Below are 24,078 nucleotides of genomic sequence, written 5' to 3'. Positions count from 1 at the left end.
ACAATGCATCTGAACCTATTGAATGCATTTTGGAGCCTTACAGTACCAAGTCAACATCTACTCAGGGTGAATCAGTAAAGAAAGCTTTATATCCTATTCCTGACTTAAAGATCACACAGTGCTCCTCAGGTGAAGAGGAAGTCGATGAAGAAGACAGTGTTCCAAAAGAAGAAATGTCATATGAGCCAACTAACAAAGAAGCTGGTGAATTTGAAGAACCAAAGACCCCAGAAGAGTGTTTTGAGACTGAACCCATTTCTGTCATCTGTGAAGTTCCTTCTTCAAAACATGCAGCAGAGCAAGAAGAAAATCTTCCAGTTCAGGATTCAGCTATATCTCCACAGTCTCCACTGACATCCCCAGATTCAAAAATGGCACAATCGTCCTCTCCAATTTCTGATCAAACTCATGAGCCAACTACTCCATCAAGCCCCAGTGTTGCAGAAATTTCTGCTCCAGTTGTAATTCAGATGCCAGACTTGATGTCTGAGCAAACCACAGTACATCAATCAATCACAACTACTCCTATTGCAATCTCCACTGAGATGATTGGATCCCCTTCACTGGGCACACGAGCCTCACCACATGTCTTAGCAAATGCTGCAGCTTCTACTCCTTCAGAAGTTCCTGTTTCTGAGCAAATGTCAGGTCCAAAACCAACTCCTGCAGCAAAACCATCAGTTATACAAAAAAACCCTGGAACAATCATTACTGAAACACCAGGGAGGTCTTCACCCTATACAATGGATTCAGCTCCACGAGGTTCAGCTCAAACACCTTTGGCTTGTGCAACACATGAACCATCTCCAGATGATATAGTAGCCACTACACAAAAACAAACTGTTGCACCAGTGACTGCTCTATATTTAGAACAGAAGAAAACACAGATTTCAAGTCATACTACTGTTCCAGTGTCCAGTGGACTTGTACCTTTAATGCAAACTTCTGTTATCGTTCAAATGCCAGATCTTGTGTCCCTTTCATTAGAGCATCCAGTTTCAGCAACAGGCTCAGCAGTGGATCAAGTGCCTGTTTCTGTCTCAACAACTGTATCGACCCCAAAACCAGCAAAGATTCCCGCAGCAGACCAAACTATCTCTGCTCAAATACCTGTGCCAGCTGTTGAGCAGGTGGTCCCACCACTATCTGCTCCATCCACTATTCCTGCTGTAGCAAAAGTCACTCAGCCACCAACCAGTGTTTATATTCAAATTCCAATTCAGAGTGCAATTGAAACCATATCAAACATTGCACCACCATTAGACCAAGCAGTACTCATCGCACATCCAATAGGTCAAACAGAGCCCATTGCTACAAAGACAGTCTCTGTTGTTTCTCCTATGATTACTACAACTGTGGCTGTTGGAGCATCATCCTTCCAACCACTTCAATCAGTGTTGGCAGACAGTCAGTCTAGGGTGGAAGAAATACGGCAGTTACAATCAGTTTCACAAATTTCTCCTGCTGTGCAGAATCAACAAGGTCAAGTTGTCAACATACTGCCAAATTTTGAAAATGTGTCTCTGATAAGCCAGGCAGCACAGGGTGTCATTGCAAACTCAATGGCAGTTAAAACAACTATCGGAGATATTATTGTAAGCATTTCCCCTTATACTTGGACAGCCACAGTTCCTGCTGTATCAAGTGCAGCCATGGCAACAGCTTGTGTCACTGATTCAAGATATTCACCCTGTATAAAATCTGAAATTGTTGAACCTTATGTGATAACTGTCTCTAAAGATAGAACAGATAAACCAGTGATTGAATTTCCACCGCCTCCCCCAGCATCACCACCAGAACTGCCCTCTAGTGAAGTACTCGAGCTTGATTTGAACCAGCAAATGACAGACCTCACTCCCTCATTTGTGAAAACAATTCCACCTGAACCCAGCATTACTGTAAAACCATATGTGATCCCAACACACAAATCACCACCCCCTGTCCCCCCCAAACCCATCTGTATTCCACCAGGACTTGTGTTTAGTCACAGATCAAGAGAGAGTGTAAAACCACCAGTTAGCCCTGAACCGGTGGTTGTTCAAGCAGTGCGTGCTGCAACTTTGCCAAGAACAAGAGAACCTCCGAATGCACTGTCACTAAGTTTGTCTGCCCCTATTGAGAGCAAGCATAGTGCTTCATCACCAAAATCACCTTTGTCACCAAGATTTGCCAAAACTCTTGAGACATATGTGGTAATAACATTACCATCAGAGCCAGGATCACCTGTGGAGGGCATTACAACCCAAGCACCGATGCGAAGATCATCACTTCCAACTCCTAGGCAGCAGGTCCCTACTGAAGCTCCAAGAATGTTTGTTCCAACTGTAGTGGATGCACCTGTGACAGCAATCATAGCACAAAACATAGCAACCCCACCCAAGGTTACTCCAGCTATAAATGCAGCAGCACTCCCTATGGTGACATCTAAACAAATTGTATCTGAAACTGTACCAGTCACAACAGAAAAGTATATTACCCCAGCAATGGATTCAACACAAAGTATAACAGCACCTCCTATAATGATTGCAGGGCCTCCAAGATTGGTTTCAGCACCACTTGTAGCAGCATCATCAGAAGTAGCACAGGCTGCGACCATTGTTCCAGGTGTCTCAATGGGGAATACAATGCATTCTCCATCAGCATTGTTTACAACAACACGTGATTCAGCACCAGTTGTAATGGCACCACCTGTATTGGTTTCAGTAGCACCTGTTGCAGCAGCACCACACATTGCTATGGAAACTACAGCGTTTCCAGCAACAGTGTATACTGCATCTTCCATGGTTTTTCCCATGGCTTTACCATCAGCAATGCCTACATCAGAACCATCAAATGAGGTGACAGTAGCCTTGGCTCCAGTTTCAGCAGTTTCTACTGAAATTGTTGCACAGCATACAGGAAGTGAGGTACGCCATGAACTGGAGATGCAACAAATGCAGACAAAATATTCTGCACCACTAACAATAACCCAGATTCCAATCCCAATTCAAAATGAAGACATTCAAGGTTTGGATATGGAGGAAGTACTTATAGTCTCGACTCCAGAAGAGGCATTAGCTGGCTTGGGTTCATCACCAGTTTTGATAACACAGAAAGCAGTTTATGAGCAAAAACCAGATTCTCAAGTAGTGTCTAACACAACAGCTGTGCCATCGATTCCTGTCACATTTACCAAGTTCACAAAGTCGGTAGAGAGTCAAGAAATACGTGGGCAAGATAAAGTTATATCAAGCATGAGCCAAGTCTACTCTGCAATTTCAACAACCGAGCAGCATCCTGTCACATTGCCTAATCGTGTTACTCAAGTTGTCACTACAGAAGTGCAAAGAACTACCACAGTGTCAGTTGTCCAAGAAAGGTTTCCTGTTGAGCCCATGCTTGAGCCTATCAATGCTGTCACAATCCACCCAGATGTCCAACAGAAACCCAAACAGGATGGAAGAATACACTACCCAAGTGATGTTATAGATATGACAACATTTAAGGTCAATGTTACAATGTCTGACCAAGGCATGGATCTGACAGCCCCAGATTCCAGTAGGTCATCATTGTCAAGTAAATCAAGTGGACGGCAGGCCACAGCTGTGCAGCCAGAAATTGTGAATCTTAGCGCAGAAATACTCCCCACTGCAACGCTCTCTTTTGTAACTGATAGTATAACAATTGTCACTTGCACAGCTACAATTGCTTACAACAACAACAACATGGTTGACAAGCCTCTTGACCTGGGAAATGCTTCTTTAATGCCTCTTCCACTTACCACATACAATCCATTTGAGCCTCTTGCACAGATAGTGTACCGACCTGTAAATTCTCAACCCAAGCCTATGACCAGTGCAGAGATCCCTGTTAACCTGTCATACAGAGCTGTTGCTAGCGCAGCCCCTCCTTTAATGCCTGTTACACCAGACCCAGTAAGCTTTACGAATGTCACTGATGCCATACCACTACATATAGAGCCATCAATAGTTGGACCTGTAGACCTTACCATTTCTAAGCCAATGAGAACCATGGTTTCTTTGTCATCATCTTCTGGGGTGGTCACAACTGTTGTGGAGGATGATGGAACACCTGTGGATCTCACATCTGGTAGGAGAACTGTTTGCTGCGATGTAATTTACCGGCTTCCTTTCACAGGGAGCTGTAGAACACCGCCGCCAGTGACCACACAACCAGACAACCAGCTGGGCTTCAGAGATGATCACTATCAATTGGATAATGCCACAACACCTGTAATTGAAGATCTCAGTACCATGAAGTTTTCTATATCAGACAGTAATTTCAAAGAGACTGGCCTCTTTGGCTTTGAAAGCAAGAATGGATTTGCCTCTCAGAATGGGGCATCCGAAGGAGCCATCGATTTGACATCATCTAAAATGTCAACAGGTCAGAATGACAGTTTGCATGGGTCCTCGATGGTTGTTCTTTATAATGTTTTTATGTTTTAAAATACATTTTTATTGGTTATGTTGATTGGCTTATTTTCTGTGGTTTTCACTCTTGTTTTTTCTGTTCTTTTTTTTAAACAGATGCATGCATTTGCCTCCGTGTTGTCCCTCAGTGTATTGGCTTTGCGTCCTGCTAATCTGATGGCACTGACAAGATCTTTGCATGCTCTTTGGCTTCCATTTCATAATTCATTAGTTTTTGCTGCATGGTTTAAAAAATGCTTTTGGAATCAGAGCAATTGTTCTCGCAGATGCTGATGATGTTCATTTTGTTTTTTCTTAAAATAACAGATGAAGCTTTAGACTACTCAAAGAAAGGCACTCTGGCATTTTCTGGAATCACCAATACTCCATATTCTCAAGGAACATCATTTGGTGTTAACAGTTTGCTAAGATCATCAAATGGCATTGTTTACTCATCTGTTGCAGCACCTGTGCCATCCACATATGCCATTACTACCCAACCAGGTTCAATAATTAGCACAACACACAATAGTCTCACTGGCTCTACAGAGCCAGCACTTCAAAATCAACCTGCTCCATTTGGATTTGTACACACCGCAACCATAGACCAGTCAATATTTCCACAATCTGATATTTCAAAGGATATCCTTCCTTCTGCACTAGTCAGTCTCCTTCCCTCTCTAACAGCCTTCCCTGAGCTCTACTCAGATGCTGCCCTTGAAGCAATAGCAGTCTCGCTGGATACCTTGGTATCCCCAAATTTCCCAGACTTAGATGATAGCAAGAGCCAGCAGTACAAGGCTGAGCATGAGTTTTTACAGTTAGAGAAGTTGAAGCAGCTGTGTCTCGCTGAGGAGCTTGAATGGGAGAGACAAGAGATCCAGCGTTACCGTGTCCAAGAGCAGCTCATTGTTCAAAAGGAGCTAGAGGAGCTTCAGATCATGAAGCAACAGCTTCTAATGCAACAAGAAGAGGAACGTAAAGCCCACTTAATTCTGCAACAAGAAACATTTGCACAACAACAACTGCAGCTGGAGCAAATACATGGCTTGCAGCAGCAACTCCAAAAACAGCTGCAAGAGCAGAAGATATACCCATATGGATTTGGGCCAAGTGAGGGACTCTCCCCACCTACCAGCTCAGAGATTATACTTGATTCCAAATATTCTGGTGGAGATGGTGGACAGTACTGGCCAGTGAAGGATGACAACTCCATTTCATCTGCGGTGACCATCCATGATGCTACATCAGGTCCAAACTGGCTTACTAGCACCACTTCTGGTGCTTTTACTCCTGTATCAGTGAGTACACTGACAAAAGAGCAAATTAACCTGCCTGATTCAGCCAAGGAAGAGCAGAGTGTAGGGTTTAGTAGCAAGACATTAGTTGAAAGTGGGGTCCAAACAGATGATGAAGATGGGTCTGAGAGGATTACTTCCGGCAGAAGGAGAAGAAGTAGGAGAAGTGTTGATAGCTGTGTGCAAACTGATGATGAGGATCAAGAAGCTTGGGATGTCCCTGTTCGGAGCAGACGCAGGTCTCGTTCCAGTAGATATACTGATGGAGAGAAGGGTAAAAGCTCCAAGGTATCGAGTATTGCTATTCAGACTGTAGCAGAGATTTCAGTTCAGACAGAGCACTCAGGGACAATCAGGAGGTCTCCTGTCCGGGCTCAGGTGGACACTAAGGTAAATTTACATAGAGAGGGCAAAACAGAGTGTGACTCAGATGTGACATCAGACAAAGATAAAAGACACCCAGCTCCAAGTGGGATAAATGTTAGCACACACTTGACAGCTGGTGATGTTGGGGCCTCATTGGTTGCCAAATCTCCTAAGGTATTATGCTCCCCAGTTTCACCAATTTCCCCTGGGAAAAGCACAAAGAAGATGCTTACTGCTGAGCCATTGAGGCATCTCAGTAGCCCAAGATCACTAAAGGCCTCAGAGCGATCTATGTCTGACCCCAAGTCACTCAGTCCAACGACTGAGGACAGAATGATGTACCAGTACTCTGACAGCTACTCCGTAAGTAAAACAAAGTTCTGATGTATTTATGTCAAGTTTGCTTCCTCTTTTTCAAATGTCACTCCAAGTTATCATGTGTTAGCAGTATGTATGTCTGTCGGCTGCTAATTTACCTTTTTATTTTGATTCTTCATCAACAGAGCAAGGGCTCACAGTGCAGCACACCAGTTGGCTCTCAGAAGAAAGTCAAACGTACCCTACCTCATCCACCACCAGAAGAAGATCCAATCATTGGGTACTCTACCGCCTCTGCCCGAAGAAGAATCTGCCGGAACACCACTATGGCTCGGGCCAAAATCCTGCAAGACATCGACAAAGAGTTGAATTTGGTTGAACGTGAGTCCTCCAAACTACGTAAGATACAGGCAGAACTTGATGAGGAGGAGAAAGAGATAGATGCTAAATTGAGATATCTGGAGATGGGTATAAATCGAAGGAAAGAGGTTTTACTGAAAGAGAGAGAGAAGAGAGAAAGAGCCTACTTGCAAGGAGTGGCAGAAGAGCGAGACTACATGTCAGATAGTGAGGTCAGCAACATCAGAGAGGCTCGAGGTAATGGTCATGGATTAGAGCGGCCACGGACTGCCCCACAGTCTGACTTTAACCAGTTCATCCCACCACAGACTGAGACCGAGTCCCAGTATGCCCAGCTTTCAAGCCCATACTCCCATTATCAGTATGCTTCCCAAAGCCAGACACCACAGCAGACGTTATACCAGCAGTCTCTTTACCATCAGCAAGTGTATCCCTACCAATCCATCTACTCGTCAGTGCCCTCACTCAATCAGCAGTCCCAGCAGACTGGCTATGACCATTCCTCCCTTCTTTTGATTCCACAAAAACCCCATCAGACTACTTTGTCTGACTTAGAGCAAAAGATTACGACAAACTATGAGGTTGTACGCAACCAGCCCCTACTAATTGTCCCTACATCCACAGAGAGTGCCTATGGAGTATCCCATCTTGGAGGTAAATACGCTAGCCTTGACCTGAGGATGGGCCTGGAGGAGAGAGCCAGCATGGCCAGCAGCCCCATGTCCAGCATATCAACAGAGTCCTTCTTTGCAGACCTTGACAATCACAATGTCAGAAACTATGTCTTGATTGATGACATTGGAGAACTCACCAAGGGCTCCACAGGCCTTGGTTCGAGTTTCAATATTGCCAATAAGGACATTAGCAAAGCAGACCGACTGCTCCGGACTGCCGAGGTTCGTCGGACAGCAGATGTGGCAGACTTTCTCAGTCCTTTTCAAGCTGCTTCTCGACTGCATTCATATAGCAAAGCGGAAGAGGATTCCATGGAAGAACCGTATGAATTAAAGATGTTAAAACAGCAAATCAAACAGGAATTCCGGCAAGGCACGGATAGCCTCGAACAGCTTACAGTCCTGCCTCACTACCTCCACTCGGACTCTAGTTTAAGGCATTTTCCCAAAGCTGATAAATATAGCATTGGAAGACTGACTTTAGAGAAACAAGCTGCAAAGCAACTTCATGCCTCAGTTCTTTACCAGAAACAGCTGAAGAATAAAAAGGCACTAATTGACCCAAAAATTACAAAGTTTTCACCCATCCAAGAGAGCAGAGACTTGGAGCTAGACTATAGCAGTTTTTTGGCCACCTCTGGTTCATCGGTAGGTGCACTGTCTGCCAGGGCAAGGCTCTTGCAGGATGAGATCACATTTGGTCTCAGGAAGAACATAGCTGAACAACAGAAATATCTGGGTTCAGCACTTGGTGCTAGCCTTGCTCAGTCACTCAACTTTGGCCAGTCTCTCAACCTGGGGCCAAATATAAGGTCATCGCTCCATGATGATGGCACCTACCCCATCGGAACTCGGTCAAGACCCTCCTCTAGGCCGTCCTCTGTATATGGACTTGACCTGTCTATCAAAAGAGACCTCTCAAACTCCTCACTGCGCCTGAAAACAGAGGGTGAGGGCATGGATTCACAGATTGTATCAGCTAGGGCTAAACCCACAAGTCTGCCAATTAGTCAGAGCAGGGGTCGAATTCCCATTGTTGCCCAAAACTCTGAAGAGGAGAGTCCACTGAGCCCTGTTGGTCAGCCCATGGGGATGGCCAGAGCTTCTGCAGGCCCACTTCCACCCATCTCAGCAGACTCTCGTGATCAGTTTGGCTCAAGTCACTCTCTGCCAGAAGTCCAGCAACACATGAGAGAGGAGTCCAGGACAAGTGGCTATGAACGAGACATTGCCTTTGTAAAGGATGAACTTCAAGGGGCCATGTCAGATAGCGAAGGTAAATTCCTGAGATCTGTTCTCTTCAATCACAACTTCTGTTGATGTGTATCTTATGTATGCCCCTGAATGCATTTACATGTGTACGCTTGTATATTTTCCTTTACTTTTTCATATTTTCTTTCAGTATTTTGCTTGTTTGCAGGCTGTCATATTTGCATGATATCATCCTCTTAAATTGAAATGTTTCATCCTCATATGTTTACATAAAGATTTTTATATATAAATTAGTTTTGCCATGTTTGTTGTATTTCAGTGTAAGCATGCTACTTACATTCAAGGGTAACTGGTTGTTTCTTTTAACATTATTCTTTCATATACACTGCCAGTCAAAACTTTTGAAACACTTGGCTGAAATGTTTCTCATAATCTTAAAAATCTTTTGATCTGAAGGCATATGTTTAAATGTTTGAAATTAGTTTTGTAGACAAAAATATAATTGTGCTACTATATTAATTTGTTTCATTATAAAACTAAAATTTAATAAAAATAAAAAAAAAAAGTTTTTGAAATTGATGACTTGGACCAAATAATAAAGAAAAGCAGCCAATAAGTGCCCAACATAGTTGGGAACTCCTTCAATACTGTTTAAAAAGCATCCCAGGGTGATACCTCAAGAAGCTGATTGAGAAAATGTCAAGAGTACATATCTGCAAATTCTAGGCAAAGGGTGACTACTTTGAAGATGCTAAAATATAACACGGTTTTGATTTATTTTGGATGTTGTTTAGTCACAACATAATTCCCATAGTTCCATTTATGTTATTCCATAGTTTTGATGACTTTACTATTATTCTAAAATGTGAAATAATTATTATTTTTTTTTTAATAAAGAATGAGTAAGTGTTTCAAAACTATTGACAGGTAGTGTATTTGTAAGAGGATAAAGCTTTAGCAGAAAAAAACTATTCATTCAATTATTTTAATTATACACTACGTGCCTCTGTTATTTGTCACAGACCTAAAGTTGATGAGGAAGCTGCTCGGCTTTCTGTATTTGAGGTTACAACCAGGGCTTGAATTGAGGGGGGATGTGAGGGGATAGTATCCCACTTGTTGCAAGGAATACCAAAAAGCATCCCCCTTTTAAAACCACCATCCCCTTTAGATTAATGGTGACATGTATTACTTAGAACTATTCATGCATGTAAAATGTTTAATTTTCTACAGTTGATAAATAACTCTAAATAACAGCAATTTGCCAGTCAGAATTAGATTTAGACATGTGTAAGGTTACCAGATTTCTATAGGTGAAGTCCCTCAATCAAATCTGGACACTTGTACAGTTTGGAAATATTCTGTCAGGGTGACACTTTAGTCACGCAATCTGGCAACCTCTCCACGGCGAACAGACAGCGGTTTTCTGAAAACACTGGCAGGTATGTCGGAGTTTAGCAATGGGTTGATTTGTCCTTCTTAGTGTTCACGTGAAAGTTACGCCACTGAAGGTAATGCAAGTTTTCAAATTTTCAAGCACTTTCAAAAATGGCCAAGAGAACAGTTCAAGGAAAAGGAGACAGAGCAGAATGTAAGATATTGCTATGACGAGTGTGCAGTTACAACATGTTCATGTTTTTAACTTTTCTCCCATAAAACGCTTTTGTGTGTAGAACAACTTTCTTACACCTCTGTTTAAGCATGCTTCATAGAAACAGCCCAAACTTCCTTTACTAGATCGGTTATTGGAGTAGAAAAAAAATGCGTGTCTGTGACAGTGAGTGAGCGATCTAGATAAAAGCATTTTTCATGAGCATAATGTGGATTCTTTTCACAGAATTCATCATAAAATACAATTACAGAGGGTAACAGGTGCATATTATGGCCATGTGTCCTAAGGGTCAATGAAGTGCAGATCCAGATCTATTACATTAAAAATACATTAAAAAAAATATTGAATACACCTCTTCTATGATGATCATATTTTCAAGTCAAATTGATATTTTCTCTGGGGCTTAAAGTAAAAAATGTCATGTGGTGTCCAGAGACAGTAAAACAAGTCTAATTAAAAGCTGAAATTCCTTAAAAAAAAAAAAAAAAAAATGTTGGCATGACTAGTGCAGAATAATCTTTTATTTTTATTTCTTAAAAAAAAAAATTAAGCAGTGAAACAATTATGATTCATATTTAAAAATGCTTTTGTCCACCAAATAAATGTCATTGGGTGAAACCAACATCTAGGTAGTTATTTTGTTGTTTATGTTGACCATAAAAACCATAAAACAGAGCAGACCCCTTTAGACCCTCAAGACTGAGCATGAAGTTTAAAAAAAACATCTGATATTTATTTTGACATTTTTATGAAAATTTTGTTGAAGTCATGTGGTGTAACCTTGAGTAAACTTGATATTTTTGACTCAAAAATGCATAATATTTATACAGTACTGTGCAAAAGTTTTAGGCACTTGTGAAAAATGTTGCATAGTGAGGATGTCTTCAGAAATAATGCCATTATAATTAGTTTTCATTTATCAATTAACATCATACAAAGTCCAGTAAACATAAAAAAGTTAAATCAATATTTGGTGTGACCACCTTTGCCTTTAAAACAGCCCCAATTCTCCTAGGTACACCTGGACACAGTTTTTCTTGGTTGTTGGCAGATAGGATGTTCCAAGCGTCTTGGAGAATCCGCCACAGTTCTTCTATCTATTTCGGCTGTCTCAATTGCTTCTGTCTCTTTATGTAATCTCAGACTGACACGATGTTCAGTGGGGGATTCTGTGGGGGCCATGACATCTGTTGCAGGGCTCCCTGTTCTTCTATCTATTTAGACTGTCTCAATTGCTTCTGTCTCTTTATGTAATCTCAGACTGACACGATGTTCAGTGGGGGACTCTGTGGGGGCCATGACATTTGTTGCAGGGCTCCCTGTTCTTCTATCTATTTATATTGTCTCAGTTGCTTCTGTCTCTTTATATAATCTCAGACTGACATGATGTTCAGTGGGGGACTCTGTGGGGACCATGACATATGTTGCAGGGCTCCCTGTTCTTCTATTTGAATCTTTTCTATTTACAAAAGTAATGTTTGGGAGTGTAACATTTATATTTCCTATTGACACACTAAAGCTGAAGATATAAATAACCATCTTAAGATAAATGGTTTTGTGAAACATCTTAAGTACCTAAGACTTTTGCACAGTACTGTATATATATAAAAAAGTGCCTTGAAAAATGTATTTGAAAACTTTTTGGAAATTAGTGATGAAGTTGTTTATACTCTCATGTATTCAAGGTGAAAAGAAGGTGTTATTATACTTTTTACTTGATGGTTACACCACATATGTATATACTTTATAGCATTTTCTACATATTAATATATATATATATATATATATATATATATATATATATATATATATATATATATATATATATATATATATATATATATATATATGTATAATACAAAAAATACCAATAAGACAGTTAGAATATAAATTCTCCCAGTATATCTTTCTAGCAGCTATGGGATATAGCTATAGGGTGTTTATTTGATTCATAGTGAAACCATCCTCTGGTGAAGACATTCTCTAATTTTGTATTCATGGGGGTTCCTGGCTCTGTTTGGCTGGTTTTTATGAATCCAGTTAGACTGCAGAAATGTCGGTGTGTGTTTTCACATTGATTTAGACAACATTCATCTAGTGATTAACAGTTTTTCTTTTTCTGTCCATATGGACACTAGAATTGTCAATTTTGTGCATTTGATGTGTGTAATAAGTGACACTATTTAGTCAGGTCTTGCCAAAGGATAGGGAGGTTGTTTTGAAGCTTAGTGTACCATTACCTCAAAATCTTCTACTTTGAAATCAACTGTTTTAAAATAGTTCCTTCATGTCACGTTAATGTCTGTCATGAGTGTTTTTTTTGATTTTCAATTTCAATAAATTCTTTGCTATTTCAGTTTTTTTGTAAGGCTTATGATTGGAATTGTGTAGACAGCTTGCATGTTACATGAAGATTCATATATTTTCAATTGATATTCTATTCAGATTATTTTTATTTGTGTATTTTTACTAAACGTAATGTGTTTTTATTGAAGTGGATGTTGAGTAAGAATATCATGCTTAAAATGTAAAATCTTATAGCATATCAAGCAGGTACTCAGCACAGTCTACTGATGTGTTGCCTTATTCATAGGTATTAGTGAGATTTGTCTGAAAAAAAAAAAAAAAACAGCAAAATACAAATGGTTTGGCTAATGAATATAATGCTTCATACAATGTTTGTGGGGTTTAAAACAAAACCGATTTTAATATTTTAGCTGTCACTGGGATCTTAATGCCAGTAAGGCAAGAGTTATCTTGAGAAACATTTCTGCCTACTGTGTTGATCTGTCAAGCTGTTAGCTAAATTTAGCATGAAGCAGGTGTGAATATAATCTTGGTTAACAACACTAAATGCTCTGCTGGATTTGCACAGATTTGGCCTGAGGCTCTATTGTGAGATTATCAGAAATGAATTGCATCTCTAAAGCAACCAATTTAGCTGTGCCTAGCCTATATTTAGAGACACACTTTAAGACTATTAATGCTAACACTGCAGAGCACATTTTGTAGCTTATGTAGTGTAACCAGGCTTACAAAGTTTTAGCACACCCTGCACAGTTAGCCTACTTTTGCTGTCCAGAAATATGACTTGACAGTTACTTGACAGTTACAACCTGGAGCAAATACAATGCTAATGCTAATGCAGAACGTCAGAGATTACCGAAATGTATTTAAAAATGTTTAGTAAATTAGAGAATACCTTACATGTACAGAGATTTCGAGAATAGTGAACTCATACCATAAATTTGACTACCAAGCTAGTTATAAGTAATTTAGACCCCAAACACAGCAGTGGCGTGTGCTTAATGCCTATTAGAGCAGTGTTTCCCAACCATTTCTGGTTTTGTCTAGGCCAAAGCCTAGTCTCAAGTACCCCTTCATTGACACCAAACCTGAAATGTGTTCCTTTTAACACATTATGCTGGATATAATTTAGCATTTACATTAATATTAATCCAAAAAAATTGATAACACATACACAGTCATAATTTCTATAGGTTGTATAGCTTAATAAGCAATCAAAGTAGGTACCTCCTGGATTATGCACACCCCTGGTTGGGAGTCACTGTTTTAAAAAATGCCTACAATCAGTAGTCCAATTGGACAGTAAATGTAACTGTGATTAAATTATTGGCACAAATTAGCTCAAGTTTCTAACTTTACTATGAATTCTCTTAAAAACAATGTTTGCACCACAGCTGGAGGTCCTAGCTGGAATGTGAAAGGTGAGAACTGCTGTTCAACAACCTTCAAAACATCATTAAACATAACTGTAAACATAACCTTCATGTGTACCATAGTCTTGAGTGATGGGTGTTTCTCAGTGGTGCACCTCAGACCCATTCTGGTATTCATGATCACTGCACTCCTCAAGGCCTCTGACATGGCCTGATCATATCAACCAGGGCACATACATGTCTACATACATGAGTACATACCTGTATGTGTGCATTCCATGGCAGGAGTGTCCCAGAATGCCAGTTCTGTTCTCCAGTACCGCACCATTCCCCTGGGGGTTCATAGATTCACGCCATGGTTAATGCATCCTTGCATTTGAGTAATAAAGGGAATCACTATTGATTTAAGATGGCATTTGCCTTGCAGATGGACAGCATATCAAGTTCTTTGTTCCAAAACTTTGTCAGACAGATCCAGTTGTCAGTTTTCTTCTCACACAGTTTGCAGTTAAATAATGATTGGTGGCATACAGTAGAGCCAACTCATGAATAAAAAATGCTTTGCTTACACAGTATTGCACCCAAGGCAGATGCTTGTTCTGCAAAATACACAGTGAACAATACTGAAGATGTTGCTCATCCCCAAAAAGATGGTATTTATTTTAGGTATATGCAGTCATGTCTGTGCCAGCTGGAATTATGAATTAATCTAGGAAATCCCAATGTCAGTACCTGAAATAGAGGGTGTAGTAGGCCAAACACTGCACTGTCTTTAGTAGGATGCAATTATTTCATATTAGCAGTGTAACTCGGTAGATGATAACTAGTTTTCAGGTTAAGCTGTGAGTAAAACGTTTTTGTATTAGCATGGGCATCCACAGTTTTCCTGACAAATGGTGCCACCATGATAATTCTGATTGCCTCTGTAAGTACAGTCTCCATGAGAAGCAATGGAAAAGCTACCAAAACAACCAATCCAGTGGAGAATAACCATTTTAAGTGTTAGCTGATGAGTTCAGACTCAACTTGTGCAGTTGTTGGCTGTCATATTAACTCGAAGTAGTCAATGATATATGAACATGACTAACCCCAGGCCATCGCTTCATTTCATCTAAACACTGGGGTAAGGCGCTACCATAAGTTGGTCATCGCGACTCTGTGAAGTGTCTGAACTATAAAGCCAAATGTTGTTGTTTTTTTGTTTTTTTTTTGCCAGTTTATGAAAATTATCCATTAAGATAATTAATGGATAATTCACTGGCCAATGCGAGTAAAAACACGGAAGACCAGAAAACAAAAACAGGCTTCCGGTATGAATTGGGTGGCACTTCCACATTCAGGAAAGAAGCTGGATAGAACAGAAGCCTTGGGGAATTTGGTTACAGTAGTTTTTTGCTTGCGGAACTCGTTCGTGGATTGCTAGAGATAGTTACTTTTCATCATACTCTTGTATGATGGTGTATGTGCATATATCTGCGATGGCTCATACCCAGAGCAGTCTTTATCAAGCACATGAAGTGTAGCCCGGTCCAGGAAGGAACACAGCATGCATATTCATGTGTGCATGCCTTGAACATGTCTCCGATCATTGCTTTTTCTTCCCTCGCCATACCCTGTCACTGCCACCCCTGGGGTCATGCCACTTGGTGCATTTAGCTTCTACCCAAACTAAAACTCCTGATTGGATACCCTGTGGTACAGAGGTTAGCATCCATCCCTTTTGACACACAGATATTGTTCTTAGACGTAATGACCCAAATCTATCAAGCTGTCTGTTCAATCTTTCTAGCGAAGAAGTGTCCCCAATTGGGGGTCGTGAAGGGATGGTCGTGTGGGAGAAAAGTGGTGGAGTGGGAAACATGCCCTAGTTTCGTCACTTGTGATGGTACAGCTGCTGCTTTCTACCTCTCTTTTAGCATACCACCTTCAGAACGAAGAGACGGACTGGTTTGACAAACCCCGCCAGGGACGCAGTGGACCAGAGGTTGGGCAAGGTCCAGACAGGAGACAGGTGGGGTGGCACAAATGGATACACCTACACTGTGACCGTGATTTTACCACATAGACCATATTCTTGGATCAACATCTTTTGTTGTCTGTCAAGCAGGAATTTCTATCCATAACCCCGATCTTAACCCTAACCATGAATTACCTCTTACCATTAATATAACGGTCACATAGGCAAACCTACCTTTATAAAACACCAAACTACATTGGCATGTATGCAGATCTTGCAAAGGCGCTGCTACAACTTCAGATCTTGGATTATGTTTTCAATGTTGTAGATGAAAGGCAGTCATTACCCCTTCCCACACGCCCGCATCAAACTTCAGCGGGACCCCAAGGACAACACAGTATCAGGTATGTTTACACCCAGCAATTACTCCACAAGAAACACAGTGGAATTTAATCAATTAGGCCAGAAAACTTCATTACTGGAACACAACTATTTTAATCTATCTCTCGAGAAGGTTGATGTATTGATCAAGAGACCAAATGAAAGACTTGTGTTACTGAATTGCACTGATTAGGATCCCATTTTATCAGTCGTTTATCAACTAAACAGAACCTGTTTGTTATCAGGGAGTGGGCTGGGAATCAGAGTTGTGGGCGGGAAGGAGATTCCAGGGACCAATGGTGAGATCGGAGCATACATTGCCAAGGTTTCAGCAGGAAGGTATGCTGAGCAGACGGGGAAAGTTGTAGAAGGTAAGAGTGTCTTGTATTTTAAATTCTCATACAGAGGAAACATGTTATGAAGCATTTTGAGGGTTGATGGAGGGAAACAGATAATGAAATAAAGTGAAGAACTGTTTGACTATTTTGTGATGGTGTCTTTGCACTGTTTGTGAGCAATATCTTTATTAATGTTCTCGAAATAAGACAGACTGGACTGGACTGGGCAGTTAAAGGAATGATAAAATATGGGCTCAGTTTTCAGTATTGTGGTAATGCTAAAAAATATATGTTCCAGCAAATCTTACATATTAGTGGCAGAATTAAATCTAACATATTAATTTAAGCCTCCATATTAAGTTTGGTTATGAATTTGGCTGATTTGAATGACTAACTAAACAATAGACCATGGCTTGAAGACTGATTATCGATGTAATGTTGCAGCATGGTTGCAGAAAGGTTTCCGAAATATAAAGGTTAAAGGAAAGTTGGGAGAACATTATTGGTAACCATTATGCACAACCATAAACAAATGTCTATTTCTGTGAAGAAAACTTTACTGGCTAACCAAAAAAGAAGTTCTCTTCTGAGAACATTCTGGGAACCAATTGTTGTTAGTTGGGTTATGTAGCACTCTAATTTTCATTTCAGAGAGAAATTTTGTAAATATGCACTGTAAAGGGAAATATTTCGAAATACAAAATGCTGTCTGTTTGAGTAAACTTTAGATACATACTCACTGAGCACTTTATTAGTACACCTATACACCTTCTTATTCATGCGATTATCTAATCAGCCAATCGTGTGGCAGCAGTGCAGTGCATAAAATCATACATATACGGGTCAGGAGCTTCAGTTAATGTTCACATCAACCATCAGAATGGGGAAAATGTGATCTCAGTGTATCTGGACCGTGGCATGATTGTTGGTGCCAGATGGGCTGGTATGAGTATTTCTGTAACTGCTGATCTCCTGGGATTTTCACACACAACAGTCTCTATAATTTACTCACAACGGTGCCAAAAACAAAAAACATCCAGTGAGCGGCAGTTCTGTGGACAGAAATGCCTTGTTGATTAGAGAGGTCAACAGAGAATGGTCAGACTGGTTCGAGCTGACAGAAAGGCTACAGTAACTCAGATAACCACTCTGAATGCAGAACACGTTGAACCTAGAGGCGGATGAGGTGCAACAGCAGAAGACCACATCTGGCACTTTATTAGGACCAATAGCTATGTCCCAAACGACACACTATACAATATGCACTTACAAAATATACTATGCACACTGAATTTTCAAAGCATATTATGGAACACTTAGCGGTTTTTTTTACTACACGGAAGAATTCACCGTTTAACAGCTAATGGAAGTGACGTTTTAAGCGCACATGATGTGTTGCCGCTAAATTTAGCGCATAAGAGGACCTCAGTTCAACACTTGTATCTTAAACAACGTACATATTCACACAGCTTGGGGTGACGGTAAAGCATTCAACTCACATTTGTAAGGTGCTGTGTCCACTGAAGTTTCACTAGCTGCTACATTCTTCATTATTTACAACTGTTTTGTCAGACCAGCATCGCAGCCAGGTAACTCCGCCCCTTCCGCTACAGTATGTACGGCGAGCCGCGAGCGCTATGTGCATGAAGTGTCCAACACTCCGATTTGACGGTTGAAGAGGTGCATCATCCAGGTACTTAAAGTGCACTTCTTTTTGCTGCATTTTCAGTGTAAACATACTACTCGCACGAATAACATTACAAAATGGCGTAGAATAGTGCAAAAGTGTGCAGTTTGGGACGCACCTATAGTGTTCCTAATAAAGTGCTCAGTATATATATATATATATATATATATATATATATATATATTGTCCTAAAAGGTCAAGATCTATTTTGCATACATCAGCATTTTCATGTTTGACATTACAGTTTTCTAATGATGCTATAATCTGAAACAATTTGGTAGCAGCAAAGTTTTAGAATACAAAGTTTGTCCCTTGTTAAAATGATAATGCATTTCTTATTGGTAACTGCATGTAAATAAATATGTTTTTTCCTTTATAGTGCACAATTTTATAGCGTATATTTTATTTGTGTTCCTGCAATATCCAGGCACTGATCTGCTGGTATATTACTCAAGCGTCCGCTCTCTATCTTAAGTGTGCATTTCCCTTGATACAGTGTAATAATGGAAATACGAGTGCTAGGGAGCAGATTGAACAACTGATAGCTGTATTTCTCTCTAAGCCTAAGAATTCAATACACCCACAGCATTTCATAAGGCGTACTCGTATGCATTCACTCCTACAATCATTGTATACGTTTAATTTAAAATGAGAGTTGAAAATGTTGAATTTTTTTAAACATTCAAGCCTTAATTGAGGATGAGTTTAAATGCTCACTTGTATGGCACAATTAAAAAATATTTTCAGCACATGAACCAGAACCGATTCCCAATTTTGAATGAATCATTTGGATCCCCAAAAATCAAAGCTGAAATAATTATTTTGGCCGAGTGGTAATCTTGCAGAGCAATGTGGAGATACGACTGTTGTGCAAGTGAGGTTTTTGAGTGTAAACTTGAAGAGACATTTGAATTAAATTCTGTTGTTATCAGCTGCTGAAGCGCTCCGTATGCAAAAGGCCTATCTGATGACTCGCTTTCATTTGTGTAAGTGCCAAGAGTTTGGCCTGAAGAGGGCTTGAGTTTGCAGTGCTGCTTTTAAAACACTTTCTTCACTTCTGAACTTGTTTCTGTCTTTGATGCTCCAGTGTGTGTGTGTGTGTGTGTGTGTGTGTGTGTGTGTGTGTGCCTGCGTGTGTAATCCAGTGATTGCTTTTTCTCAAATTTACCCTTACTGATTAAAAAAGCACATCTTTCTATCTGTGAGTCTATCATAATAGTTTCTTTTTTACATTTCTCTTTTCTCTACTGGATATGTATTTGCTAACATCAGTACTTCTCAAGTGTCTTGTTTGAAGCACTAACAATATAATTAAAAAAATAATAATCTTTATATAAAAATAGATATAAGCAACTTTTAGAAACAACACCACTCCTAATTAGCTACATATCACATCACTGACAACAAAACAAAACACTGAGAAATAAAGTTGACTTTTGGCTGAGATGCACTGTCAGTATTTCTGTTTATTTAATCTAATAAATCCATTTTACTGACTGTTTTCAATGCAGGAATGCAGATTCTGGAGTGGAACAGGATCTCTCTGGTGGGAAAGACCTATGAAGAGGTTCAAAGTATTGTAGGTCAACAATGTGGAGAAGCAGAAATATGTGTGCGCCTGTGAGTTCAACAATTATATATTCAATATTCAAGAATTTCAAGATGTTCACATTTTTTTGTCACACTTATATATCAGGTTAAGACCCTTTTTTATTTTTTATTTGGTTTGGTTATGAGTTGTTTTTTAAAGGTTTTTAATTTGTTTTTTTTTAGTACTGTTTTTGTTTATTGATTTATTTTATTTTTTGCTTTTGCCTTTTGTTTTGTTTATTTATTTATTTTTTTTCTGTTGTTTTGAGTTGTGTTTTTAATTTAATTTTTAGTTAGAATTTTTGGGGGTTATTAATTTGTTTTTTAGTAGTTTTTTGGTTTAGTTTGTTTTTTTGGGGGGGTGGGGGTGTTTAATTTGTTTTTGTTTTGTTTGGGGTTTTTATTTTTGCTTTGTTTTTTGTTTTGAGTTTATTTTTTATTTTATTTTTTTATTTATTTTTTTCTGTTATTTTGAGTTGCTTTTTATATATGTATTTTATTTTATATATGTCGTTTTTTGGGTAATATTGTTTTTTTTGGGGGGGGGGGTACTTTGTTTTTGTTTTGTTATTTTTTTTTATATTGTTTTTTGTTTTGTTTTGAGTTGTATATTTATTTATTGAGTTTACTGTAGTTTTGATTTTTTTAGTATTATTTTATTTAAATATATATAAAAATGTTTTGGGGGGGTGGTATTTGTTTTTTAGTAGTTTTTTGGTTTAGTTTGTTTTTTGTGTTTTTGTTATTGTTGGTTTTTTTTTTTTTTTTTTGGTGGGGGGTGTAATTTGTTTATATATATATATATAGTTTTTATTTTAATTTTATTTATTTATTCATCAATATTCATCAATATTTTTGTCTTGTTTTCAGTTATTTTCCACTAAAAAATCTAAACATCCCTAAAACAAGATACAATTTATTTGAGAAGCAAAGCTGTGTAAGATAATTAGACAGATAATATATCTTAAATTACGCTTTTTTGTTTTAAGAATAAACAACAAACAAACACACACACACACACACACACACACACAAAATCCTTGTTTCAAAGATTAAAAATAAACTTTTGCTTATCAGGTAAATTTATCTTGCTAAATTTGTTTTGAATGTTTAGATAAGTGTACTGAAAAGTGACAGTAAATACTGATGAAGATTATTTATTTATTTATTTATTTATTTGTATGTAGTACTATGGCATTCTTTGAAGTACCTTGTGCTAAATATATTCACAAATTAAAATGGTAATGATTCAGTAGCATGTTATATATCAGAATACCATATTGCCATCAGAGACCATCAAAGTACTTTTTTTGTCAAGATTAATGTTTAGGGATGTTACAATGAACCAACTAATAATTGTATTTTATAATGCAGTTGTCTTCAAGCAAACATGTTAATAGAATGATTGTTTCTTGGCTGTTTTTATTTTAGAGATTTCAACATGCTCTCTGACACAGAACACCCTCAACAAATTGAGCTCCAAACTCAACTGAGAGCTGGTGAATGTTTTCAACAATTTACACTCTGTGCCGTTAGTGCTTAGTGTACCTGACAATACTACATGGTTTTGTCCAAGTATGTATTTTGTATCTAAACTGTGTCCACCCGCCAGTTATCAAATGTGAGTAGAAACTTCAACACAATGACCTGTTCTGTTTGCCGCTTATATATATATATATATATATATACATTAATGGTAAACCGCCGTGTCATAGGGACAAAATAATGTATAAAATAAAATAAATAAATACTGTTTCATGTTCAGTCTTTGAGATATGTCTTGTAATTCACATAGGGAATTTATTTTTATTTTTTTTGCAAATGTAATGTTAAAATCTGCTGAAATTCAATTCAGTATTTGTATACACCTAAATACTTGCACTCCTGACTATGTGGGAAAAGTGTTAGATTGAAATGAGCTTTAGTGTAAGATTGTTGTGTGTTATTTATAAGTGGTGTATATGTTGTAGGCGAACGGCAGCGTTCTCCTGGTGTCGACCCAAAGCAGCTGGCTGCAGAGCTGCAGAAGGTTTCCCAGCAACAGGCTCCAGCCTCCATCCTGTCTGCTTTGGAAAGAGCCGGACATTTGCACTCTGTCACTGGATCTGCTGCATCCAGCGGCGTCCCCAGTCCTGGACAGCCCGAGTCGCCTTCAGTCAACAAGAAGCGCCACAGCAGCAAGGTATCGTACACGTATGCTTGAATGTTCTGTGTGCATCTACACTGTATACGTGTGGCGTAGTGGGCTAAAGCACAGAACTTGTAATCAGAAGGTTGCTGGTTCAATCCCCACAGCCACCACCATTGTGTCCTTGAGCAAGGCACTTAACTCCAGGTTGCTCCAGGGGGACTGTCCCTGTAATAAGGGCACTGTAAGTCGCTTTGGATAAAAGCGTCTGCCAAATGCATAAATGTAAATGTATACGCCTCTAAAGAATTGTGAATATCCATTGTTGTGTCTAAGTGGATAACTGCACATTAGATTTACAGCAGACAGTGATTCATTTTCCATTCTTTTGTTTTTCAGTCAGCAGAGGCTCTGAAGACCCAACCGCATTCAATCACTGGCGAAATACAAGTGAGTTTGTGTGTTTAACTTTTACAGTCTAGTTCCGGAAGTAAAAATCTCATTAATTTCCTCCATAGACAAACAGACTTTTAACGATAACATATATACCTTTAAAGACAGACCTACTGTGAGCTCCGAGGTTGTTAATCAAAGGTATATGCTTCTGTCGAAGCCATCAGTCTGCATTATTTCAGCCTCTTTTTTTTAAACGTTTAATAGTAGAATTCCTTGTGAAGAACTACACTACCCATGATCCTGAGAGAAACTATGCACTAATCAGAGAATGGTGACGAACAAAGCCCGCCAAAAGAGCTCTGCAGAAACTGCCCATGGTGCACGGTGAATGACACAATCGAGTTGTTGCTTCTACACTCTCTAACTAGTAATGTATTTGTAAATATCGGAATATTTTGCATTAAAATTAAAATATATTGGGCATCCTTCATGAAACACAAGCAGAACACATTTTTGTCAAATCGTTCGTAAAGCCGTTCTGACGTAAATTCTCGGATTCATGAAAGTTTTCGTATGTTCAAAAACTTAGTTTTAAGTTAGTACAAACTAAATTTACACCTGCTCCCAACCATGTGTAAATCGCGCATTAGACATTCGAACATGTTGCGTTCTTTCAGGCAAACAGCCATGATTACATTTTGATAGAAGTAAAATTAAATTAAGTAATGAAAACCTTTGCTAATACCTTGCAAACCTTGCACCCCACCTGCCGGCGGGTCATCCCCGCCTTCTTTGACTTGGGAGGAGACAGGAGGGGCAAAACAACAACAACAACAAAAAACAGGTGAGGGAAAGGCCAACACAGACAGTGAGAGAGAGAGAGAGAGAGAGAGAGAGGAGAGAGAGAAAAGAGAAACTCACTCACCGGCTCTCTGATGCACCGTCACGTGGTCCTCAATCACTCCTCCACCCTCTCAGGCGGAAGACAGCCGCTCCCCCCCGGGCGGACCGGAGTCAAACCTCCAACCCCTTGTGGACAGAACGCACCTCCGCAATTCTGCCGGCACGTGGGGACACTCCTCCGCCCCTGGCAGTGGCCCTACTGCTCCAGGTGGTTGGGGAGTCCATTCCCTCCTAGCCTTGCGGACGGTGACCATTCCCCGCGTCCAGGCGGTCGGGGTGCTCTGTCCCCTGGCGGATGGCAGCGGCACTCCCCTGGGTGTACGGCAGTGTCGAGGACTCTACGATGGGCATCCCTCCTCCCTCCCGATGTTTGGCACCAATGTAAAGGGGTTCAAAGGGAAAGGAGGAGGTGAGAACCGGCTTGAAAATATAAATAAAGTTGAATGATAAACTTAAACAAAAACTCACAAACATAAACACATACAGGGCAGCTGCCCATAGTTCTATCTCTCTCTCTCTCGAACTGCCGTCTCCGGTCGCCTTTATCCCTCGCTCGCCTCATCAGGCTGATTGGGGTCCGGGCGTGCGTCATTCCGGCCCCACCCTCCTCCGCACTACAAATATACTGTCATACTATACAGTATACTGTAGTAAAAGTATGGTTTACGCAAAAAAACAAAAACAAAAACAAAAAACGATTACTTAACTTACTTTTCATAAACGGTTAGCCTACAACAATCTACAATGGTTACTACAATATTACTAT

The sequence above is a fragment of the Myxocyprinus asiaticus genome, chromosome 18, assembly GCF_019703515.2.
Source record: "Myxocyprinus asiaticus isolate MX2 ecotype Aquarium Trade chromosome 18, UBuf_Myxa_2, whole genome shotgun sequence".
Classification (NCBI taxonomy): domain Eukaryota; kingdom Metazoa; phylum Chordata; class Actinopteri; order Cypriniformes; family Catostomidae; genus Myxocyprinus; species Myxocyprinus asiaticus.
Note: the sequence above shows the minus strand (reverse complement) of the source record.